General features: G+C 38.6%; 1 long non-coding RNA gene across 5 annotated transcripts in view; it reads right to left on the bottom strand.

The window, feature by feature from the left end:
- Window positions 1-11,311: 11,311 nt before the first annotated feature.
- The window catches only part of LOC144283740 (uncharacterized), a 99,675-nt gene continuing 85,098 nt past the window's right edge, over window positions 11,312-25,888 (bottom strand). For 3 of the 5 annotated variants that reach the window (XR_013352282.1, XR_013352285.1, XR_013352287.1), the window contains 2 exons: window positions 14,837-15,010; window positions 11,312-13,723 (listed from right to left, as the gene is read on the bottom strand). This is a non-coding gene — a long non-coding RNA (uncharacterized LOC144283740). The remainder of the gene's footprint in view (window positions 13,724-14,836; window positions 15,011-25,888) is intronic. The other 2 variants (XR_013352283.1, XR_013352284.1) reach the window with 2 other exon arrangements.

Here is a 25,888-nt window from a genome sequence, read left to right as displayed (position 1 = left end):
ACACCAACAATGAGACTGAAGAAAGAGCAATTAAGGAGTCAATCCCATTTACAATTGCACCCAAAAGCATAAGATACCTAGGAATAAACCTAACCAAAGAGGTAAAGGATCTATACCCTAAAAACTTCAGAACACGGGCAGCCCGGGTGGCTCAGTGGTTTGGCACCTGCCTTCAGCCCAGGGCGTGGTCCTGGAGACCCAGGACGAGTCCCACATCAGGCTCCCTGTGAGGAGCCTGCATCTCCCTCTGCCTTGTCTGTGCCTCTCTCTCTCTCTATGTGTGTCTCTCAGGAATAAATAAATAAAATATTTTTTTAAAAAAACTACAGAACACTTCTGAAAGAAATGGAGGAAGACACAAAGAGATAGAAAAAAATTCCATGCACATGGATCGGGAAGAATTAATATCGTGAAAATGTCTATGCTACCCAGGGCAATTTACACGTTCAATGCGATCCCTATCAAAATACTATGGACTTTCTTCAGAGAGTTGGAACAAATCATCTTAAGATTTGTGTGGAATCAGAAAGGACCCCAAATAGCCAGGGGAATATTGAGAAAGAAAACAGGAGCCAGGGGCATCACAATGCCAGATTTCAGGTTGTCCTACAAAGCTGTGGTCATCAAGACAGTGTGGTACTGGCACAAAAACAGACACAGAGATCAATGGAACAGAATAGAGAATCCAGAAATGGGCCCTCAACTCTATCGTCAACTAATAATTGACAAAGCAGGAAAGAACATCCCTGGAAAAAGGACAGTCTCTTCAATACATGGTGCTGGGAAAATTGGACATCCACATGCAGAAGAATGAAACTAGACCACTCTCTTGCACCACACACAAAGATAAACTCAAAATGGATGAAAGAAAAAAAAAAAAAAGGATGAAAGATCTAAATGTGAGACAAGATTCCATCAAAATCCTAGAGGAGAACACAGGCAACACCCTTTTTGAACTTGGCCACAGCAACTTCTCGCAAAATACATCTATGAAGGATCCTACGTATCCTATGAAGGATGCAGAGGAAACAAAAGCAATACTGAACTATTGGGCCTTAATCAGGATAAAAAGCTTCTGCACAGCCAAAGAAATAGTCAACAAAACTAAAAGACAACCTACAGGATGGGAGAAGATATTTGCAAATGACCTATCAGATAAAGGGCTAGTATCCAAGATCTATAAAGAACTTACCAAATTCAACACCCGAGAAACAAATAATCCAATCATGAAATGGCCAGAAGACATGAACAGAATTTTCACAGAGGAAGACATAGACATGGCCAACAAGCACATGAGAAAATGCTCTGCATCACTTGCCATCAGGGAAATACAAATCAAAACCACAATGAGATACCACTTCACACCAGTGAGATTGGGGAAAATTAACAAGACAGGAAACCACAAATGTTGGAGAGGATGTGGGGAAAGGGGAACCCTCTTGCACTGTTGGTGGGAATGCAAGCTTGCAGCCACTCTGGAAAACAGTGTAGAGGTTTCTCAAATGTTAAAGAGAGCTACTCTAGACCCACCATTTGCACCACTGGGTATTTATCCCAAAGATACTGATGCAGTGAAATGCTGGGACACCTGCACCCAAATGTTTACAGCAGCAATGTCCACAATAGCCAAACTGTGGGAAGGAGCAATGATGTCCTTTGACAGGTGAATGGATTATTATGCAGCCACCTGAAAAGACGAATACCCACCATTTGCTTCGATGTGGATGGAACTGGAGGGTGTTATGCTGAGCAAAGTATGATAATCAGAGAAGGACAATCATCATATGGTTTGATATGCAATAGGCTCTAAAGTATAGTTAATGGTATTCTTGAGGTATAGATCACACTTAACAGCTAGAAAAAGTAAAACATATATTCAGTGAGTGTTTCTTTGTGGTATACATCTTACTTCTGTTTGATAGTCAGTTTGTTTTCTTTAGTGGTCTTAAGTTACCAGAGTTTTTTGTTTTTGTTTTTGTTTTTAAGTTACCAGAGTTTGTACTTCTCTATCATATTTGTTCTAGAAATTTATGTTGCCTACTAAAATTTGATTATTGTAAATTCTGTTGTCAATTGAAATTTGTGCTGGAAAACCCCATTTTACTTTATTTTTTATTATTATTATTATTTAATTTTTATTTATTTATGATAGTCACACAGAGAGAGAGAGAGAGAGGCAGAGACACAGGCAGAGGGAGAAGCAGGCTCCATGCACCGGGAGCCGATGTGGGATTCCATCCCAGGTCTCCAGGATCGCGCCCTGGGCCAAAGGCAGGCGCTAAACCGCTGCACCACCCAGGGATCCCGAGGAAAACCCCGTTTTAGATAGCTTCACTCACAGCTTTTTTCCAGGAGAAATCTCCAGAATCAGAAGCAGAGCATTAGGACAGCTATTCAGGTTAAAAGCACAGTTGCCTCTACAGGTATCCTCCTTCTGTCAGCTTCTGCTATCTCTGATCTTGTGGTTGTCCTGTTCTGCTGAGATAACTCAGTATCTTTGAAGACTCTTGTCTCCAGGAGGTTGTAATTCTATGGACAATACAATCTCACTTGTTTTATATATTCCAGATAGTTGTCCCTATTTTGGTCATTTGGTGCTTATCAGATGTATGCTTATGGTTTTTCTATGATTTCAATATTATTTTGGAAAAATAATAATTCATTTTGGGAAAGTGAATAAGTAGATATATTTTCAATCAGCCTTCTTAGCCCAATAAGTGTTTATTTGTTTCCCAGATGTTTAAATATTTTAACATTCTGGACATAAGACATAAAAAGACTTACAAGATTTTTTTTTTTTTCATTCTGCATAAATACACTGTTCAATGGCTTTGGGACATAATGCATGCCTTTTACCTACTGGAGCTACTATAAAAGAATTGGACTGTAATGATAATCACTCAATTTTATTTCTTTTTTTTAAAGATTGATTGACTTATTTATTTATTTATTTATTTATTTATTTATTTTAGACAGAGAGAGAGAGAGAGAGGGGCAGAGACACAGGCAGAGGGAGAAGCAGGCTCCACACAGGGAGCCCGATGTGAGACTCGATCCGGGACTCCAGGATCATGCCCCGGGCCAAACCCCTGAGCCACTCAGGAATCCCCTCAATTTTATTTCTAAAGGGATATGCCTTCCAGGTAATCTCTAGAAAGCTTAATCTCAAAGTTAGTTGTTTCATCATTTAACACACAACTTTATTACTATCTAGCTAAGTATTATGTTCCTTTTCTCTTTTAAAAACACAAGGTTTTTTCCTCTTACACATCTCACCACAAATCATCATAAATATATTCATTTTTTTCCTCCTTCCCATTTCAAATCTCATGGTATTTTAATGCTTTGACCATATTTTTTTTTCATTCTAAATGATTCCATACTTTGTTCCTCATTTTCCTCTAAGCAAAACAAAATAAACAACTCATAACATTTTTCTGCTTCTATATTCATACCTGGAAATAAAAAATTACCAGTGCCTCTCCTTGAATATAAAAGACACTCTCAGTATCCATCTTGAGGAACAGTCTCCCATTGTTTGCAAATTCTTTCTTTTGGGACTAAAAGTATAATAACATATGGTCAAGTGCTTTTCTATACTTGCAGATAATCGATTGTGGTTCAGAATGTAAAGGATGTGCTCTTATCTTACCGTTATTTCTACCGAAGGGCAAAGGTTCCCTATTTCAAGCATCTGAGACGATTTTCCAGATGAATTTATGACTGGGAAGGGTAAACTTACATATCGAGTTGATTTCAGAGTTCTGGGGAAGTGTTAAAGGAGGTTCAATTATACCTATGAATTAATAAGCTTTGTGAACACATAACTATCAGTGCAGTTAACTCCTGAGGCTCCAACATAAGCCTAAATAAAACCTAAGAGGATGTTCTAGAACATATAAAATCTCAAACATTGGTGCAGAATCAAGAAAACACAAGGTCTGTGTAAAATTAAGAACATACCAAATTGAATGGAGCTAAGATTTTTTGAAGTGCATTGGAAGTAAAGCTAAAGTAATGATTAAAATATATTACAGAAAGAATTAAACATCAGAGATTTAAGTATTTAATATGAAAAATTTAAATCATACTCAAATGTAAAGAATACAACATGATCCATCTACCCATCACCCAAGTTCAGCATCAACATTTTTCAAAGCTTGTTTCACTGATCCCATCCTCAGTTTGATTTTTCTTGGAGTATTTAAAAAAAAAAAAAAAAAAAACTTTTTATAATTTTTTTTTCAATTTATGTATTTATTTTAGAGACAGAGAGGGAGAGCCTAGGGGAGGGGCAGAGGGCAATGAAGAGAGATGGGGCAGCCCGGGTGGCTCAGCGGTTTAGCGCTGCCTTCAGCCCAGGGTGTGATCCTGGAGACCCCGGATCCAGTCCAATTTCAGGCTTCCTGCATGGGGCCGGCTTCTCCCTCTGCCTGTGTCTCTGCTTCTCTCTCTGCCTCTCTGTCTCTGTGTCTCTCATGAATAAATAAAATCTTAAAAGAAAGAAGAAGAAGAAGAAGAAGAAGAAGAAGAAGAAGAAGAAGAAGAAGAAGAAGAAGAAGAAGAAGAAGAAAAGAGATGCAGGGCTCTATGCAGGGCTTGACGTGGAGTCTCCATCTCACAATCCTGAGATCATGACCCTGAGCTGAAATCAAGAGCTAGACACTTACCTGCCTGAGCCACTCAGCCACTCCAATTTTTCTTGGAGTATTTTAAAGCAAATCCCAGATATCATGCCATTTTTCCCCTAAACACTGTAGTGTGAATCTCTAAAAAAGTATTTTCAAAAAATATAACAACTGCCATAGACTATGCCATACATAGATACTATATGTATCTCCAAAAGTTATATGTTGAAATTTTAATTCCTAACATGATGGTATTTGGAGATGGACCTTTGGGACATGATTAGGTCATGAAGATGAAGCCCTTTTGAGTGGGATCGGTGCCCTTATAAAATAGGCCACAGAGAACTTTCTTGCTCTTTCTGCCACATGAGGACACAGCAAGAAGACAGTTATCTATGACAAAGAAGAGGGCTCTTGAGCCAGATGCTGAATCTGCCAGCATCTTGTTCTTGGACTCTCAAGCCCCCATAACAGTGGGAAATAAATTTCTGTTGTTTATAAGCCATCTAGTCTATGGAAGTTCATTATAGCAGACAAAACGGACTAGGACAACCACAATGCCATTTTTATTCCCAGGAAAGTTAACGATATTTATTAAAACCATTTAACATCAAGTACTTATTCAAATGTTTCTGATAACCTTTAAGAAGTAATTTCTTTTTTTTTTTTTAACATCCTGATTCTTTTTTTTTTTTTTTTTTATGTATGATAGTCACAGAGAGAGAGAGAGAGGCAGAGACACAGGCAGAGGGAGAAGCAGGCTCCGTGCACCGGGAGCCCGATGTGGGATTCGATCCTGGGTCTCCAGGATCACGCCCTGGGCCAAAGGCAGGCGCCAAACCGCTGCGCCACCCAGGGATCCCAAGAAGTAATTTCTTAATCTATTTTTCAAACCAGGATTTAAAAAGCTCTATTTTTAGTATCTTACTATTTTTTTCTGGAGTCTTTTCTTTAATCTAGAACACTATCAACTACTTTCATCATTGGTGTTGAAACATGGAAATATTATTCTTAATTTTTCTATGTATTTTGTTATATAGAATACAAATGTTTTCTTAAAAATATTGTGAGTTCTCTGTTACTGAAAACATGACTGAGATACTTATTTTATAAATCAAGTCTTCTTTTTTTTTTATAATTTTTTAAATTTATTTATGATAGTCACACAGAGACAGAGAGAGAGAGAGAGGCAGAGACACAGGCAGAGGGAGAAGCAGGCTCCATGCACCAGGAGCCCGATGTGGGATTCGATCCTAGGTCTCTAGGATTGCGCCCTGGGCCAAAGGCAGGCGCTAAACCGCTGCACCACCCAGGGATCCCTAAATCAAGTCTTCTTGTGATCTGATAATATTTTTTTATAGTACATCACAGAAATAAAAATTAAAAAATAGGGATCCCTGGGTGGCCCAGTGGTTTGGCGCCTGCCTTTGGCCCAGAGCACGATCTTGGAGTCCCGGAATTGAGTCCTGTGTCGGGTTCCCGGCATGGAGCCTGCTTCTCCCTCCTCCTATGTCTCTGCCTCTATCTCTCTCTCTCTCTAGGTCTATCATGAATAAATAAATAAATAAATAAATAAATAAATAAATAAATAAATCTTTAAAAAATTTTAAAAAATAGTTTTAGGAACATATGTAGTTCCACACATTACTATATTTATAAATCATAGAAAATACAATCTTCAGTGAAATCAGTTCATCACATTTTTACTAAGATAATGGTAAGAAATATTTTATGGAAAAATAAAAATTAAAGGAGAAAAATTACTTTCAACTCAAATTAGATTTCTTTTTTTTTTTTATTTTTTTTTTATTTTTTATGATAGTCACAGAGAGAGAGAGAGAGAGAGAGAAGCTGAGACACAGGTAGAGGGAGAAGCAGGCTCCATGCACCGGGAGCCCGACGTGGGATTCGATCCCGGGTCTCCAGGATCGCGCCCTGGGCCAAAGGCAGGCGCCAAACCGCTGCGCCACCCAGGGATCCCCTCAAATTAGATTTCTAATATTTTAAAAATAACATCAACTCTACAAATCACATTGTTCCCTTCTAATCAGTCATGTTAATAATAAGACATAGAAATGGCTCTGAATATGATAAATGGATTTGTTATACTTTAAACCATTTTCCTAAAATAAAGGATAATTTAAATCCTATAAGTTTATATTGCATTAAATCCTTAAGTTTGTATTGCATTAAAATGACTTTACATGAGGGCAGCCTGGGTGGCTCAGTGGCTTAGCGCTGCCTTCAGCCCATGGTGTGATCCTGGAGACCTGGGATGGAGTCCCACCATGTCAGGCTCCCTGCATGGGGTCTGCTTCTCCTTGGGGCCTGTGTCTCTGCCTCTCTCTCCCTCTCTCTTTCTGTGTCTCTCATGAATAAAAATCTTAAAAAAAAAAAAAAAAAAAAAAACAACTTTACATGAAAGACTAGCTAGGTTGCCTGGGTGGCTCAGTGGGTTAAGTATCTGCCTTTGGCTCAAGTCTTGATTCCAGAATCCCAGAATGGAGCCCCACATCTAGCCCCCACTCAGCAGGAACCTGCTTCCATTTTAGACTGGCATCTTTCAATTAACAATATGAATTTAAGGTTCCTCCATGTCTTTTCATTGATTGATAGCTCATTTGTTTTTATTGCTGAATAGTATTTAATGGTATGGATGTTCCACAGTTTATCTAGTCACCTATTGAGGGACATCTTGGCTGCTTCCAGCTTCTGCCAATTGTTAATAAAGCTGCTATAAAGATTCATGTGCACACTTTTGTATGGACGTATTAACTCATTTGGATAAATACCTAAGAGTGTGATTGATCAGATGGTAAGACTGTGTAGAGCCAACCTGTCTTCCAAAACTACATAATTTTGCATTCCCACCAACAACGAACAGGAGTCCTTACTGTTTCACATCCTCATCAGCACTTGATGTTTCCATTGTTTTGGATTTTGCTACTCTAATAGATGCATCCTAGTATATCTCACAATTGCAATTTACAATTTCCTAATGGCATATGATGCTGAACATCTTCTCATATGCTTATTTGCCATCTATCTACCTGTCTTGCTGAGATGGCTGTTCAGATCTGTTATCCATTTTTTTTTTTACAGTCATTTGTTGTTGTTGTTTTATTTTTTCGAGTTTTGAGAGCTCTTTGTATATTCTGAATAATAATTATTTATATGGCTACCTTTTTAAATTTTATTTTATTTTAAATTCTATTTATTTGAGAGACAGTAAGCTCAGGAGCATGAGCTGGGGGAGGACCAGAGAGGGGGAGAAGAGGGAGAAAGAGAGAGAGTCCCAAGCAGACTCCACACTGAGCTGCAGGGCTTCCAGAGCTCTATTTCAGAACTCTGAGCTCGTGACCCTGAGATCATTAACTGAGTGGAAACCAAGAGCCAGACACTCAACTGATTGAGCCACTCAGGTTTTTCTATATGACTGCTTTTCTAAAGCAATATTTACTTTTGTTAAAAATGCTAAAAATATGGTTTTTTTTAAAAGGTGTTCTTTAGTGGAGTAAAATTATGAGAATTAAGAACAGTACTTCATTGTTGGTTTCTAAGCTATGTGTTACTGAACTTAAAAATTCAGCTCTCATATTTCTTTTTAGTGTTGGTCAGTTCTCATATTTCTGCTCCAACATAACCTATTGTTTATATTAATACACAACATTAGAATATTTTAAAAATCATAACTGTAATGAAAAACTTGAGATAACATTATTTGCTAATTGCAACACCTTGAAATTAGTTCTACTTCCACATAGCAGTTTAAAACTCTTAAAAAAAAAAAACCTAATTACTTGGCATCAGCTTAAGGATTTTTCAATATCCTAAACTGCAACTTTTGGAATCAAAAAAGTATGAATATAGGAAGTATTTTTGATTTGTGAGGAATAAATAAAGGAAGAATAAAAAGGAAAAAATGAAGGAAGAAAAAAAAAAGAACTAAAATAGCAGTGGTTCCTGCAACCTGGTAAATATCCAACTAAATGTTCCATCTAAATAACATCTTATAAAGTAACATCTTATTTTTCTCTCTGATAGTTTATTAATGGGGATATAGGGTTGGGGGCAGGATTTTGTTTTCAGTCATGATAAAAAAACTATTTCTTAAGTTCATACTTGTAAAAGGAAAGCTTATGAGGGAATGCCATGAATGTAATTAAGAGATGAACCAGGATATAATCTTTTTGGAATTCCATGGTCTCCATAGACATGGTTCATTTGTTTCCTTTATGACAAAACACTTCAGATTCTGCCAAATTGTTCCTAATTGCATTTGCTCATGTTTACATCAAATGCACAGAACACTGTCTGTGTTGTTATTATTCCAGCAACATCACTGCGAATGATTCCTATTTAGGGGTGTTCCCCTTTCACTTAAACTACTAGGTACCCTGACCATGGCAAGAAGATAAGTGTCATATCTCGGTGGATCCAGTTATTAATCCATGCTCAACCAGAAACCCCCAGCTTTTCTAGTAGTTTTATAATGCTCGGATGCCCATAAACTGGCTTGAGCTATAGGGAGGGACTAGAATATTAATTGCTTCATTCCCTTCATATGATGTCAGATCCTGCCTTTGGGGAACAGCCCACAATGCAGAAAATGCCAGGGGTGGGATCATAGGAAGGGGTCAGGTGCTGCCGGGGCCACTGCCAGTGGGGAACTGCACTTGCCAAACCACGACCCAAGGCCATGGTTACGGGGTGCCTACTGCCTGAGCCTCCGGGCAGCTCACTTCCCATTCCTAAATCCCATTAGTCCTCGGGTCACTTCTTAGCAAATCCCTCACTTTAATTTTTGCCCAAGTAAATGGACCATATTGCCTGGATAGTTGCAAAAGCTCCAGTTATTCTTTCTGCTCTCCTCTCACCCCACCTCCAAGCTCATCTTTGTTTTTGACACAATGGCAAGGGTGAATCTTTTAAAATAGAATTTGGATCTCTTCGTGCCCTGCTTAGAACCATGTAATGAGCTCTCCCAGAATAGCCAAAGAAGTTGCAGTGGGCTACAAACCCTGTATCTGGCTCCCCATCTCTTACCTCATGTCCTCCTTCTTGTCCCTTTTTCTCCTGCATCCGTACTAACCCTGCTGCTCCTCAAACATACTGGGCATGTCCTTGACTTAGCACATTTGCATTAGCTGTGACCTCCTTTCTGGAGTGCTCTTTCCAAAATACCTTTAGGGCTCACTCAACTTATTTCGAGCTCCTCAGAAAGGACCTTCCTGGCCACCATATTTAAATAAAATATCCACACCCTACTATCCTGGTTTAAAACTATCCTTGGTTTAAAAAGTAAAGTTAATCACTATTTGATTTTCTGTTTGTTGGTTTGTCTATTGTCTGCCTCATCCCAAAAGACTGTGGATATTTAAACCTGTTTCTTGGTGCCTACTAAGCCCTTTATAGACACATGTGAAATAAATGAAGTGAAAATAATATCTTTCTTTTCTTTTTAAAGTATTTATTTATTTATTTGAGAGACAGAGAGTGAGGGAAGAGGCAGAGGGAGATGGAGAGAAGCAAACCAAACTCCAAAGCATGAAGCCTAATGTGGGCTTGATCACCACCACAGGATCATGACCTGAGCTGAAATCAAGGATTGGAGGCTTAACCGACTGGGCCACCCAGGCAACCCTATGAAAATAATGTCTTTCAATCTGTGTACTGAAAATGATGGGATTTAAAAAACCAGCTGGGAGACAGCCATCTTCAAACATACACACACACCCATACAATTGTGTACTAGCATACAATATAAATCCAAACAACTAGATAAAGCAAGTCACTATTTGATGCCACCCAATTTCACATCTTTTCTCAGAGGTCCTTGAAGATCAATTTGCAAGCATTTGCTTGTATGTATACATACAGTAAAACACATACACATAAATTAAGAAATATATATTTTGTTCATTTTACATTAAGGAGAATACACTATATGAATTGTTTTCCCCCCAATTTTTATCACTCAAGAATATTTTGAAGACAATTTATTTCAATAGATGCATATCATTATTTTTAAGTGCTAAGTCATTAGATGTCTTGTATCTGCTCTTCTCCCTATTTCTCATTTTCTTCTTTTAAGACATCTGAGTTGCCCTTGAAAGCCTCACTCAAAGGCTATCCCTTTCATGAAGGCTTTCCTTACCATCCAATCCACCATAACTCCTATTCTAATATCCTGTGAGGCAGGAGAAATAGAGGAATAACCACAGGATTAAGGGAATTGAACCATGTGCAGAGGGTGTACCCCTGGATGATAAATTAAGTCATAGTCTAGTGAAATGGGACTATGTGCTGGTAGGTGATTGTGGGCAGTATTCATACTCATGGGGGAAGAGTTTTAGGTGGGCAATCCCCAATGGTGGTGATATTTATAAACTGGAGAAAGGTGGGATGTAGGGCTTCTGGTCTATCCTTTTATGAAAAAGGATTTTCCCACTAATCAGAGTGGCTAGAGAAATCATCAGATCCTAAAGGAGATAGAATTGAGGCACTTGTCAGAATCTCTTCCCGTTGAAGGTCAACACAGAATAGCAGTCCCAATATAAGGCTTACGGAAAAAGTAGTTTCTTGTGGATAAATACATTTTTGGGGTTAATGGAAAAGGTTGCAGTAATGTAGTGGATGAAGAAAAAACTTTTCTGATCATTAAATAACAAAAGTCTAACTGATTAAATATGATAAAATTGGCTTTATTCAACAATTCATGAATTTAGCATCATCTCATCTAGCAATGAGCTTTAGAAAACAGCTGAGGAAAAGGAATGATTTTTAAGGGTGGAAAAGGGGCAGAAAAAGGAAATTATTTGCAAAGAGTGCATTGTTTCAGACAAGGTTGCCTTCCTTGGATAATGGAGGGCCTGTGGAGTGGGTAACCTCACTAGTGCTAACAAGGTAATTCCAGGTTGACTTGTTAAAGTTAGATTCAAGTTACATTCCTTACTAGGTGGGGGTGGGGGTGGGGGATAGGACTGAACGTGCAATTAGCTTAGGCAGTAAGTCTTGATTTGCTGAGGTGCTGTTTAGTGCAGTTGACTCCATTCTGAGCCTGATATCTCCTTTTTGATGTGAGGAATAACCTAGAATGAGAAAAATAATTAAAACCCTCTTCTCCTCAGGGCACTGGATGGCTCAGTTGGTTAGCTCAGGTCATATTATCAGGGTCCTGGGATCCAGGCCCATGTCTGGCTCCCTGCTCAGCTGTTCCTTCCCCCTGCTCATATGCTCACTGTCTCACACAAATAAACAAATAAAATACATTTTTTAAAAACCCTCTTTTCCTCTCCCAAGCTCTAGCAAATTTGGTTCAAAAACTAGACATTGTTGCTGTAAATCTTTCATTTGCAACTGATCAAGGATGAGGAGAGTAAAGACATTTACTTTACCATTATGATGAATGACACTTTCTGAGCTTCTTAAAGGTAATTACTGCTGATCAAAGTATGTGTGTCCAGTGACCAACATGATGTCTGGTACGTAGTTGATGCTTGGAAATTGCTTCTTGAATTAATTTTTAAAAATAATTATTTGAATTGCATTAAAAATGAGTCTTAGATTCATTTGCTCTCAACAGAGCTTAAAAAAAAAAACCAGAAAATTAATATAACTGGCTACTTATAAACTTTATGATCATTTTTTATTTTTATTGTGCTGCAAGCCTGAAATTCAAAAATGAAATAATGTTGTCTCATCAATCTGGTGCAGATGTTGATATGTGCCACTTGAGAACAGTATGATCCTGTACTGCCAGTGACAAAGATGCTCTTCTTGACCAAACTTTCTTCAGACTCCCCTGAGTCCTCTGCTCAATGAAGCCTGATCTTGGGCTTCACCTCAGTGCTTGTGGAGTCTAGTTTTGGCAAGAATCCTGCCAAGTCACTTTAGTAAGAAACCCCAATGCTTAATATCTAATCACCCTCAATATCTGACCAAATTCCTCATCCTCGATTATCCCCCAGGGTAACATCTCATCATTCTGGCTACCTTCAGCAAGATCTGTTCAGTCAGTTTAGCAAAAAATTGCATTCTACCCTCTTAGTAATTGTCCATCTATTAATCCCCTCCCCCATAATGTGCACCTTATAAATCCCCATTTTTCCTTGCTGTTTTGGAAGCTGGGCCTAATCTCTCTCCTCTACTGCAAACCCCCCTTGTAGTAATCTCTATACATTGCAATCATCTGTGTCTGTCTTTCAGTCTTTAACAAGTTTCATGAATAATTTTTTCTTTAAAACTAGCTCATCTTAAAGCTTCAAAAAATTCTGGAGTTGATCAGGTGGCACGGTTTTCAACAGTAAACTAGGTAATTTTCTTACTTTCTTTTGTTCATTCGTTCATTTGTTTGTTCATTCATTCATTCTTTAGTAGACTCCATGCCCAGCTTGGGGCTTGCTTGAACTCACAACCCTGAGATCAAGAGTCACATGCTTTACTGACTGAGCCAGACAGAGGTGCTGCCTCTACTTCTTTACATAGAAATGTACTACATAGATAAAAAAATAATAATTCAAAGAGTGAAAAGATATAGTTTTTACCCTCAAAGAGCTGGTATTTCTATAATTAACCAGTGATCTTTCCTTTTTGTTTTGTATAGCAATCTTATTCAAATCCTTCTTGGATCATGAGGCTTAAATATAGAAAGTTATGCTTATTTACATTATTTATTTATTTATTCATTCATTCATTCAATCATTCATTCATTCATGTGCCTTCTTTTTCTACTATATATCACAGAAAAATAAAAATTAATGAGGGACTGCTTCTAGGAAGTATAAAGAATGTTTACTTTTCATTTCATCTATTGAAATATTTTTGGTTTATATGGCTTTTTTTAATACAATGACTATATATGTCTTTTAAAATTAGAATATGAATGAGAGGAAAATACCTATAACATTTGGCATTAGCTTCTTTGTTTGGGTTAAGATTGGCCAAATCTGATCATGAGGAAGTAAATAGAAGGGCAAGAGTACTCAACTCATGTCTGCTTAGTAATCACCGTCAAAGTTCCACCTTCTCAGATGAAAGGCTGGCTTTGAAATGAAGCTGTCAGTGCAAGAACTTGCAAATTATAACTGAACCACCTGTTAGAAGAGATAATGAATTAAGCCAGCTATTCACCTAGCAACAATGACAACAAAAATGATATATGCCTAGTCATACTGCTGGAATCATGTAAGACTTTGTTAAAAAAAAAAAAACGACAACCATGAAGCCTACAAAAAGATGCAAATGAAGACTTGAGTAATTGAAAGATTCTATGATTTTACACGGGAAGACACAAATTCATACACTTAACAATCTTTCCTAAGGTAACTAATAAAGCATTCAGTCTAAAATAATTCAGTTGAAGTACAATAGCTCATAGATGGCCTGACCTAACCCAAGGACAATATTTTAAATATACAGAGGAACAGATAGAAGCCACTCTCTTCAAACAGCTCTCCATAAATACTGCTTATCATAACCAGACTTTTTTTTTTTAAGATTTTCTTTATTTATTCATGACAGACAGAGAGAGAGAGAGAGAGAGAGGCAGAGACACAGACAGAGAGAGAGAAGGAGAAACAGGCTCCATGTAGGGAGCCCGACGTGAGACTTGATCTCTGGTCTGGGCCGAAGGCGGTGCCAAACCTTTAGGCCACCCGGGCTGCCCATAACCAGACTTTTGATAAGTACTGGAAAGAAGAGAATTCAAAGTCACTATTTCTGGCAAGTTATACTTAATTTCTTTTCTACGTGAACAAGATATGGAGGCAAGCATAAGGTAGAGGAAGCAATATGTTCTAACAAATTAGCAAAGAGAGAACATGGGCCTCTTCCTGTCTCCTTATACCTCTGGACTTAGACATTTGTTCTGCCAGTGTTCATTCTATACACATTAAAATAAAATGTGTTGATGTTTTCCAGTTTACAGAAATTTTAAATACCTCTTGCCACTTAGCAGGGGAGATAAATGGTATAATCTTTTATATTAAGAAATATTAGAGAGACACCTGGGTGGCTCAGTGATTGAGCATCTGCCTTTGGCTCAGGGTGTGATCTCAGAGTTCCAGGATCGAGTCCCACATCGGGCTCCTTGTGGGGAGCCTGCTTCTCCCTCTGCCTGTGTCTCTGCCTCTCTCTCTCTGTGTCTCTCATGAATAAATAAATAAAATCTTAAAAAAAAATAAAAAAATAAGTATTAGACTAATTACCTTGCATTGCTCAGTTTATAGTAAGCAGGGTGAGCAGCCTCATTATCAGGTTTGTTCCCATTTGCTGTCCTATGTTGTATGGTATTCAATGAGGGCACTGTGACCTCTTGAACATTTCTTTCGTAATCCTCGTGTATTTACAATTTTGTGACATTGCTGAACTTTACCATGTTCCTGAAAAAGAGGGGGGTTGAAGAAATCCCTTCAGCATTTTGTGTCCTGGAAAAGGGCTTACTGCAGAGTATAATACCCTTTCCCATAGGACTCAGATAAGATTCAGGGATGGACCCTTGTTTACAGACAAGGCCAAACACAGACATTGCAGTTTCCTTTTCTTGCCCTGTAAGTGATTAGCTGAATGGGTGTCCAGCTGACCAATGGGAACAAAATACTTGTTAACTAAACTCTGGTTAAGATTCCTTCCTTCCTCCAGGACTCTGAACTCTCCCCTACCCTCAGCCTGAATCAGTTAATGACCTCTCCCTTAACAGCTCATTCTGAGAATAGACAGGCTGGCCTCAGGGTAAACACTGTCATCTGATATTCCCTCAACGCCACCCTCTCACCCTACTCCAAGCCTGGTTTTTGCTAGTGGTGTTGACCTCTTTGTGTGCAAGAAAAACCCCTTTGTGTAACTCTCCCTCTACCCCCTTTCTCAGTATTGAGACATAACTGACAAATACAAAGTGTATATATTTAAAGTGTGTAATGTAAGCATACACTGTGAAATGATTACTACAATCAAGCTAATGAGCACTTCTATCACCTCACATAGTTATCCCTCCTTTGTGTGTGTGTATGTGTGTGTGTGGTGAGAACACTGAAGATATACATTCTTAGCAAATTTCAAATATACAACGCAGTGCTATTTATTATAGTCACCATCTTTGATCCCCAGAATTTATTCATTTTCTAAACTGGAAGTTGGTATCCTTTGACCAACATCTCCCCATTGTCACCCCCTGGTGATTATCATCCTACTGAGTTTGATTTTTCAATTCCACAAATAAGTAAGATCATACAGTATTTATCTTGCCTAACTCTTATAATATTTGCTAATCTCATGGTCAGAATTTCCTCCTAGTGCAAAAGTCTCACCCCTGGGGCCCCCAGGACTTGGCAAGAATTATTTCAAATAAAATCCCTTCTTACTAAGTCCATATTTGTTTTTGGTTTAGAAGGTTCTCTCTGACATTACAATATCACAATCTAGAAAAAATGTTCTCCCTGTCACTGCCTAGGGCCTAGGTAAAAGCTTTTTTTATTTTTATTTTTTGAAATATTAATCTGACCTTGATATTCCCATGTTTTTAGTTCTAAATTTTGAAATAAATAAATAAATAAATAAATAAATAAATAAATAAATAAATATTGGGTTAATTGCTGTTGCCCAATCCTCAAAATATCAGACCTGAACTTCCGTAGTCTTTTATGGCTCCCTACTTCTAAGTACATACACTTTAAAATTCTTAGATAAGAGAAGAAACTTTTGGTGTATTGTTGAAGTACGTTTTCTTTCTTGAATCTGTGCAAAAGGACATAAGTCCTATATGACTTTAGTGTCTTCTGTAATATTTTGCTAAAATGCAATGTTTTTCCCTTCATCTACATCACATACATTATGACCTATGTTGATGTGACCATTATTTATTTAATCAGATATGTTCATTTGGAAAAATCTAACTTTATTTTTTAGGACCCCTTTTTTAGTTGTCATTTTTTGGAAAGAACGGACAACTGCAAAACATCAGGGACTTACAACGAGAAAAATTAATCTCTTGGTCATGCTACTTGAGGACTGCCACTCAATTATAGCATAGCTGTGCTCTGCTGAATTTCATGTGTCTTCTCATTGGAGGATTGAAGGTGAAGGAACAAATGTTACCTAGGGCCTTATATTCTTATGGTAAATAAAGCAAGAGTGACAGCCAAAACACAAAGGTGTTCCAGACATAGCCTATTGTCATGTCTATTCATATTCAATTGGATAAAGCAAGTTACATGGTTAATTTTAAGATTATTGAAGTAGAGAGCTATATTTTACCTTCGGGTAGCAAGGACAGTACATTAATTTCCTTGGGCTGCCATAGCAAAGTACTGCAAAAGGAGAGGCTTAAAACAGCAGAAATTTATTCTCTCCCAGTTCTTGCTGATGTCAGCAAGGCCATTCTGTTGTGCCCAAGATTGCGAATCCGAGAAACCACCAAGGAGCCGACACCGATGCAAGTGCACGAGGGTTTATTAGCAAGCTTGAGCTTGGGTCCAAGTATACCAGACACAGCGGAGCAGGGACTTGGACCCCGAGGTGGGTTACAGCTGGGTTTTTAATAGGCTGGTCTAGGGGATTTTCAGAAGGGGGGGAGGAATTTCTCAAGTTCTGTTTACATTCTGATATGGGGCTTTCAAGGGCATTGAGCTCTGTTCTCAATCTAATATGGGACGTTCTACCATGGGCGTGGGTTCTGTTGTCTTTCTGATATGGGATTCTCTGCCAAGGACATTGAGGACATTCTGCAGTTTTTCCCGTAAAATTCAGCTCTTATTCACAGGGGCCTAAGATGGCTGTACTTGTGCTAATGCTAAACTTTAGGTCGGATGGCCTGAATTTTTCTCGGCCTCCACAATTCTTCCCTTGAGAATACTTCCTTACTCTTTTCTACCTTCTGGTGGCATTCATCAAGACTTGGAATTCCTTGGCTTGCAGGTCATAACTCTAGTCTCTATTTCTGTCTTCACATGGAATCCTTCCCCCATATCATATTGGATTATGCACTTCCCTCTCACTATAGTAAGATATTATCTTGATTAGTTGCATCTGTAATGACCCTAAGGTCACGTTCTGAAGAATCAGGAGTTAGAATTTTAATATCTATTTTGGGGGGACATAATTCAACCTATAACAGGTAGAAAGTCAAATAACTTCTTATAAACAAATTCTAAATCTACCACCATTTTTCTTCCATCTGCCCCATCCCTGACCTTTTAAGAATATAAACTATAAAACTTACCAGTAATTGGGGCACCTGGTGGCTCAGTGGTTAGGCATCTGCCTTTGGCTCAGGTCATGATCCCGGGGTCCTGGGATTGAGTCCCACATCAGGCTCCCCAGGGGGAGCCTGCTTCTTCCTCTGCCTATATCTCTGCCTTTGTCTCTCTCTCTGTCTCTCACAAATAAGTAAATAAAATATTTTTGTAAAAAAACCCAAAAACAAAAAAACAACTTACCAGTAATTGAGGAAGTAGAGAATGAGTTGAGATTCAAGACGGAATCCTTTCCTAAGAAACGGTTGAAGTAGTAGAAACTGGGCTTCTTACCATGTGGAGATCAGAGCAGAAACCTACTGGTACAGTGGACCGGCATAAATGGAAGCTATTTCTATAGCTTCTTACCTTCAGGACTTGCCCCTGGAATACCAGTCTCCTGGTTTTGTTGGTTCAAAGAAAGATTGGGGGGGTGGGTGCAATTCAAACATAGGATACCCAAGTCTCTGCACATGGAAGCAAAAGCCCTTAAGTAGGTGAGAATGATTCTGATGCCATGTGTTGCCCCTTTCAAAACTGACTCAAGTCTAACTAGGTGATCTCATCAGAGATAGAACTATAGGGAACTGGAAAAAGATAAGAGACATGATGCAGCAATGTAATGTTTTTAAATGTCACCAGGTGCCCCCAGGTTTGGGAATTACTGGACTAGACTGAACAACTGGGAGAAGTCTAAAAAGCAGTCTCCTTCCACCCTCCAAAAGGATTTCTTATGTACTATCACAGAGGCCATCAACAGGAATCTGATAGAAGTCCTAAGGACACACCTCAATCCCAGTCCAAGTCTTTCTGGTTTCCACAGCTGTGCATCTCCCAATCCTGCTAGGAAAGGAGAGGAAGTGAGAAGTGGAGGGACGAAGCTAGGGGTGGTGCAGGGAGATTAAGGATACTCAGTTGCTACAGTCCTTTGGTGCTGGGGTGTCGAATGAGTTCTTGGATTAGTTGATTTACATTCAAAACCCAAGTCTGGATATGCCTTGGTGGCTCAGCAGTTGAGCATCCACCTGATCTGAAGATCAGGGCGTGATCCGGGTCTGAGGATCCAGCTTGGCATTGGGCTCCCTGCAAGGAGCCTGCTTCTCCCTCTGTGTCTCTGCCTCTCTTTCTCTGTCTCTCAAGAATAAATAAATATCAAAAACAAAAACAAAAATAACCCAAGTCTGCCACCTAGTGACTATAAGTTTGTGCAACATAACTAACCTCACGGGGCTTCATTTTTTTGCCTTAAGAGGAGGATGATAGTACTAGTTTGTAAGGCTATTGTGAGGATGAAAAGCAATAATCTATGTAGAGCACAAAGCAGTTTCTGAGAAGCAATAAGCTCTTGTGAAACTTTATTATTATCATTATTTAGCTATGATTTAATTTTTTTTTTTTTTTTTTTTATTTATGATAGTCACAGAGAGAGAGAGAGAGAGAGAGGCAGAGACACAGGCAGAGGGAGAAGCAGGCTCCATGCACCGGGAGCCCGATGTGGGATTCGATCCCGGGTCTCCAGGATCGCGCCCTTGGCCAAAGGCAGGCGCCAAACCGCTGCGCCACCCAGGGATCCCCTATTTAGCTATGATTTAGCACTTTAACAAATCAAGTAAGGAACTTTTTCTTATGACCCCAAAGCTGCTTTATATCCCAGATTTCTCACATATTTTTTCACATAATCTGAATCCTCATCTGAGTACCTTATTTCCTTTATTTTTTTTAAATTTTTATTTATTTATGATAGTCACAGAGAGAGAGAGAGGCAGAGACATAGGCAGAGGGAGAAGCAGGCTCCATGCACCAGGAGCCTGATGTGGGATTCGATCCTGGGTCTCCAGGATCGCTCCCTGGGCCAAAGGCAGGCGCTAAACCACTGCGTCACCCAGGGATCCCCCTTATTTCCTTTAAGATAGAAATTAGACTTGCTTTTTTTTTTTTTTCCTGTTTTTCTGGGAACTAGTCCTGTTCCTGAGCTCCAGGTGTGTAGCAACACCTCTATCACCTGCTTTGCTCTTTCCGACCTATCTGGTGGCTATCACAGTACTGCCTGACCTTTGGAATACCAGACTCTCCCATGATCAGATTCCTGACTCCTGACACCCACATATGTATTACCTATTGCACCATGCTCTATTTCACCATCCTAGCAACTTCTGCCCATCTGCTCTGCAATTATTATTTATTTTTATCAAGATATCTAATTGAAATCGAAATCATTTTAAAGATGAAGAAAATACCTTCTTGAAAGGGTTTATGATTAGCCCATATTCTATCTCACTTTACCCTGAAGCTACTTCTTATAGCTGGATTCCAGTACCACAGTATCAACATTCCAATATCCACTTGCTGACCAAATCTGAGAATACAATTCTAGGACATATCTCTGTATGAAAAATGTAATGATCACAGATAACTATACATAAACTGTGTGGCACATAGTAGATGTAGTTCTATTTTTTCTTCTTCCAGTCATTGTTGCTGCCACAGATGCATAAGTAAAGAAAGAGCCCAGCAACTAGATATAGGTTAACATGGTACCAGTAACAAGGTTGACTTACTACAAAATAAGTATACTATTAATATTTTAAAAAATATTTTATAATTTGCTAAAGATTTGGAGTAGAGAGTTCAGGGAGGGGTAAAAGGAAAAAAAACTTAAACCTATGTATTGGTATCATCTTTGAGAATCAGACTCGCTGAGAAGGAAATGAATCAAATTAATAAAAGAAAAATGTAATTTCACAATCTTCCCACCAGCTGATACTTGCTTGAGTTCAAGAGAAAGAAATCCCCACAAAATAAATAGATCCACACACACACACACACACACAAATAGGTCATAATTTGAGGATTTTCAAAAGTCTTTATCAATTGATCAATGCCATTTTTAAAGATATAGTAATACTACACGAATTATGTGATGGCACAGGTAGAAAAAGAATGCAAATTATAGTCTATTTTACATGTAGTTTATTATTTTTTAAATGTACAAGATTGCTAAAATAATTCTAATTTGGAATTAACAGTATAATTTATAGTACAAAACTCCTAATTTTAGTTTTAAAACTAACTCTAGGGGTGCCTGGGTGGTTCAGTTGGTTAAGCGTCTGACTTTGGCTGAGGTCATGATCTTGGCCTGGGATTGACTGGCATGGGCCCTGTGTCAGGTTCTAGCAGGAAGCCTGCTTCTCCCTCTCCTTTCCCTCTGCCCCTCCTCTACTGAAGCTCTTTCTGTCTCTCTCAAATAAATAAATACATTCTTTAAAAAAATCCTAACTCTAACAATTAGATAGCAAGCTATCTCTGATAGGAATGACAATGAAAAGGTAAACTAATAAATTTGACATTGACAAAAATGAATTCATGATTTTCTTTTACTAATATTAAACAAAGATGTTGAGTTTTGTAAATTGTTTTCAAATTCCTGACATTAAGATATCTGGCTTTTCTTTTTTTTTTTAATTTTTTTTTTTTATTTATTATTTATGATAGTCACAGAGAGAGAGAGAGGCAGAGACATAGGCAGAGGGAGAAGCAGGCTCCATGCACTGGGTCTGGCTTTTCAAAGTACCCATATGCTCAATTAAATGCTACCAAGAAGTTAATATTTATATCTTTCTTTTGTCATAAGACTCGCAGGGACTTTCCATAGGGAGAGAAGATAGTAGTCACCTACTTTTTTAGGCTCAGGGAATATTAAAAAGAGAGACTACATCAGTATATTAGAGCACAGTCATGTCCCTGGCTTCAGCTCTGACATGTAATTAGCATAGTGACTCCATCCTTGCAACAACGACAGAAATTGAACTGGAAGTCAACAACTCTTAAGCTTATTAGTGAAAGGAGGTCACAGGGCAGACTGCAGCCCCCAAAACTGGAGAGGCAGAGTACAAAGATCTTAAACTGGTAGGAACAATTAAATGGTAAATAGTAAAATGCTGGAGGCTGAGTGTGGATTAGTTTAACAGTTAAAAACTCCAGGGGGGTCTAATCTTTTTTTTTTTTTTTAGTCCACACATTTTATTTATTTATTTATTTATTTATTTATTTATTTATTTATTTATTTAATTTTTTATTGGTGTTCAATTTACCAACATACAGAATAACCCCCAGTGCCCATCACCCATTCACTCCCACCCCCCCCCGCCCTCCTCCCCTTCTACCACACCTAGTTCGTTTCCCAGAGTTAGGAGTCTTTACGTTCTGTCTCCCTTTCTGATATTTCCCACACATTTCTTCTCCCTTCCCTTATATTCCCTTTCACTATTATTTATATTCCCCAAATGAATGAGAACATATAATGTTTGTCCTTCTCCGACTGACTTACTTCACTCAGCCTAATACCCTCCAGGTCCATCCACGTGGAAGCAAATGGTGGGTATTTGTCATTTCTAATAGCTGAGGAATATTCCATTGTATACATAGACCACAGCTTCTTTATCCATTCATCTTTCGATGGACACCGAGGCTCCTTCCACAGCTTGGCTATTGTGGCCATTGCTGCTAGAAACATCGGGGTGCAGGTGTTTCATTGCATCTGTATCTTTGGGTTAAATCCCCAGCAGTGCAATTGGGGGGTCGTAGGGCAGGTCTATTTTTAACTCTTTGAGGAACCTCCATACAGTTTTCCGGAGTGGCTGCACCAGTTCACATTCCCACCAACAGTGTAAGAGGGTTCCCCTTTCTCCACGTCCTCTACAACATTTGTGGTTTCCTGCCTTGTTAATTTTCCCCATTCTCACTGGTGTGAGGTGGGATCTCATTGTGGTTTTGATTTGTATTTCCCTGATGGCAAGTGATGCAGAGCATTTTCTCATGTGCATGTTGGTCATGTCTATGTCTTCCTCTGTGAGATTTCTGTTCATGTCTTTTGCCCATTTCATGATGGGATTGTTTGTTTCTCTGCTGTTGAGTTTAAGAAGTTCTTTGTAGATCTTGGAAACTAGCCCTTTATCTGATATGTCATTTGCAAATCTCTTCTCCCATTCTGTAGGTTGTCTTTGAGTTTTGTTGACTGTATCCTTTGCTGTGCAAAAGCTTCTTATCTTGATGAAGTCCCAATAGTTCATTTTTGCTTTTGTTTCTTTTGCCTTCGTGGATGTATCTTGCAAGAAGTTACTGTGGCCGAGTTCAAAAAGGATGTTGCCTGTGTTCCCCTCTAGGATTTTGATGGAATCTTGTCTCACATTTAGATGTTTCATCCATTTTGAGTTTATCTTTGTGTATGGTGCAAGAGAGTGGTCTAGTTTCATTCTTCTGCATGTGCATGTCCAATTTTCCCAGCACCATTTATTGAAGAGACTGTCTTTCTTCCAGTGGATAGTCTTTCCTCCTTTATCGAATATTAGTTGACCATAAAGTTCAGGGTCCACTTCTGGGTTCTCTATTCTGTTCCATTGATCTATGTGTGTGTTTTTGTGCCAGTACCACACTGTCTTGATGACCACAGCTTTGTAGTACAACCTGAAATCTGGCATCATGATGCCCCCAGATATGGTTTTCTTTTTTAAAATTCCCCTGGCTATTTGGGGTCTTTTATGATTCCACACAAATCTTAAAATAATTTGTTCTAACTCTCTGAAGAAAGTCCATGGTATTTTGATAGGGATTGCATTAAACGTGTACATTGCCCTGGGTAACATGGACATTTTCACAATATTAATTCTGCCAATCCATGAGCATGGAATATTTTACCATCTCTTTGTGTCTTCCTCAATTTCCCTCAGAAATGTTCTATAGTTTGTAGGGTATAGATCCTTTACCTCTTTGGTTAGGTTTATTCCTAGGTATCTTATGCTTTTGGGTGCAATTGTAAACGGGATTGACTCCTTAATTTCTCTTTCTTCAGTCTCATTGTTAGTGTATAGAAATGCCATTGATTTCTGGGCATTGATTCTGTATCCTGCCACGCTACCGAATTGCTGTATGAGTTCTAGCAATCTTGGGGTGGAATCTTTTGGGCTTTCTATGTACAGTATCATGTCATCTGTGAAGAGGGAGAGTTGGACTTCTTCTTGCCAATTTGAATGCCTTTTATTCTTTTTGTTGTCTGATTGCTGAGGCTAGGACTTCCAGTACTATGTTGAATAGCAGTGGTGAGAGTGGACATCCCTGTCTTGTTCCTGATCTTAGGGGAAAGGCTCCCAGTGCTACCCATTGAGAATAATATTTGCTGTGGGCTTTTCATAGATGGCTTTTAAGATGCTGAGGAATATTCCCTCTATCCCTACACTCTGAAGAGTTTTGATCAGGAATGGATCCTGTATTTTGTCAAATGCTTTCTCTGCATCTATTGAGAGGATCATATGGTTCTTGCTTTTTCTCTTGTTGATATGATGAATCACATTGATTGTTTTACGGGTGTTGAACCAGCCTTGTGTCCCGGGGATAAATCCTACTTGGTGAATAATTTTCTTAATGTACTGTTGGATCTTATTGGCTAGTGTCTTGTTGAGAATTTTTGAATCCATGTTCATCAGGGATATTGGTCTGTAATTCTCCTTTTTGGTGAGGTCTTTGGTTTTGGAATTAAGGTGATGCTGGCCTCATAGAACGAATTTGGAAGTACTCCATCTCCTTCTATCTTTCCAAACAGCTTTAGGAGAATAGGTATGGTTTCTTCTTTAAATGTTTGATAGAATTCCCCTGGGAAGCTATCTGGCCCTGGACTTTTGTGTCTTGGGAGGTTTTTGATGACTGCTTCAATTTCTTCCCTGGTTATTGGCCTGTTCAGGTTTTCTATTTCTTCCTGTTCCAGTTTTGGTAGTTTGTGGCTTTCCAGGAATGCGTCCATTTCTTCTAGATTGCCTAATTTATTGGCGTATAGCTGTTCATAATATGTTTTTAAAATCGTTTGTATTTCCTTGGTGTTGGTAGTGATCTCTCCTTTCTCATTCATGATTTTATTAATTTGAATCTTCTCTCTCTTCTTTTTAATAAGGCTGGCTAATGGTTTATCTATCTTATTAATTCTTTCAAAGAACCAACTCCTGGTTCTGTTGATCTGTTCCACAGTTCTTCTGGTCTCGATTTCGTTGAGTTCTGCTCGAATCTTTATTAACTCTCTTCTTCTGCTGGGTGTAGGATCTATTTGCTGTCTTTTCTCTAGCTCCTTTATGTGTAAGGTTAGCTTTTGTATTTGAGTTCTTTCCAGTTTTTGGATGGATGCTTTATTGCGATGTATTTCCCCCTTAGGTCTGCTTTTGCTGCATCCCAAAGATTTTGAACGGTTGTATCTTCATTCTCATTAGTTTCCATGAATCTTTTTAATTCTTCCTTAATTTCCTGGTTGACCCTTTTATCTTTTAGCAGGATGGTCCTTAACCTCCACGTGTTTGAGGTCCTTCCAAACTTCTTGTTGTGATTTAGTTCTAATTTCAAGGCATTATGGTCTGAGAATATGCAGGGGACGATCCCAATATTTTGGTATCGGTTCAGACCCGATTTGTGTCCCAGTATGTGGTCTATTCTGGAGAAAGTTCCATGTGCGCTTGAGAAGAATGTGTATTCAGTTGAGTTTGGATATAAAGTTCTGTAGATATCTGTGAAATCCATCTGGTCCAGTGTATCATTTAAAGCTCTCGTTTCTTTGGAGATGTTGTGCTTAGAAGACCTATTGAGTATAGAAAGAGCTAGATTGAAGTCACCAAGTATAAGTGTATTATTATCTAAGTATTTCTTCACTTTGGTTAATAATTGATTGATATATTTGGCAGCTCCCACATTCGGGGCATATATATTGAGGATTGTTAAGTCCTCTTGTTGAATAGATCCTTTAAGTATGAGATAGAAGTATGAAGTATGAAGTATGAAGAGATCCTCTTCATCTCTCACTATAGTCTTTGGGGTAAATTTTAGTTTATCTGATATGAGGATGGCTACCCCTGCTTTCTTTTGAGGACCATTCGAATGGTAAATGGTTCTCCAACCTTTTATTTTCAGGCTGTAGGTGTCCTTCTGTCTAAAATGAGTCTCTTGTAGACAGCAAATAGATGGGTCCTGCTTTCTTATCCAGTCTGAAACCCTGCGCCT

The sequence above is a fragment of the Canis aureus genome, chromosome 14 (genome assembly GCF_053574225.1).
Source record: "Canis aureus isolate CA01 chromosome 14, VMU_Caureus_v.1.0, whole genome shotgun sequence".
Lineage (NCBI taxonomy): Eukaryota > Metazoa > Chordata > Mammalia > Carnivora > Canidae > Canis > Canis aureus.
The sequence above is the reverse complement of the archived record's forward strand: the minus strand, read 5'-3'. Positions and strand labels throughout refer to the sequence as shown.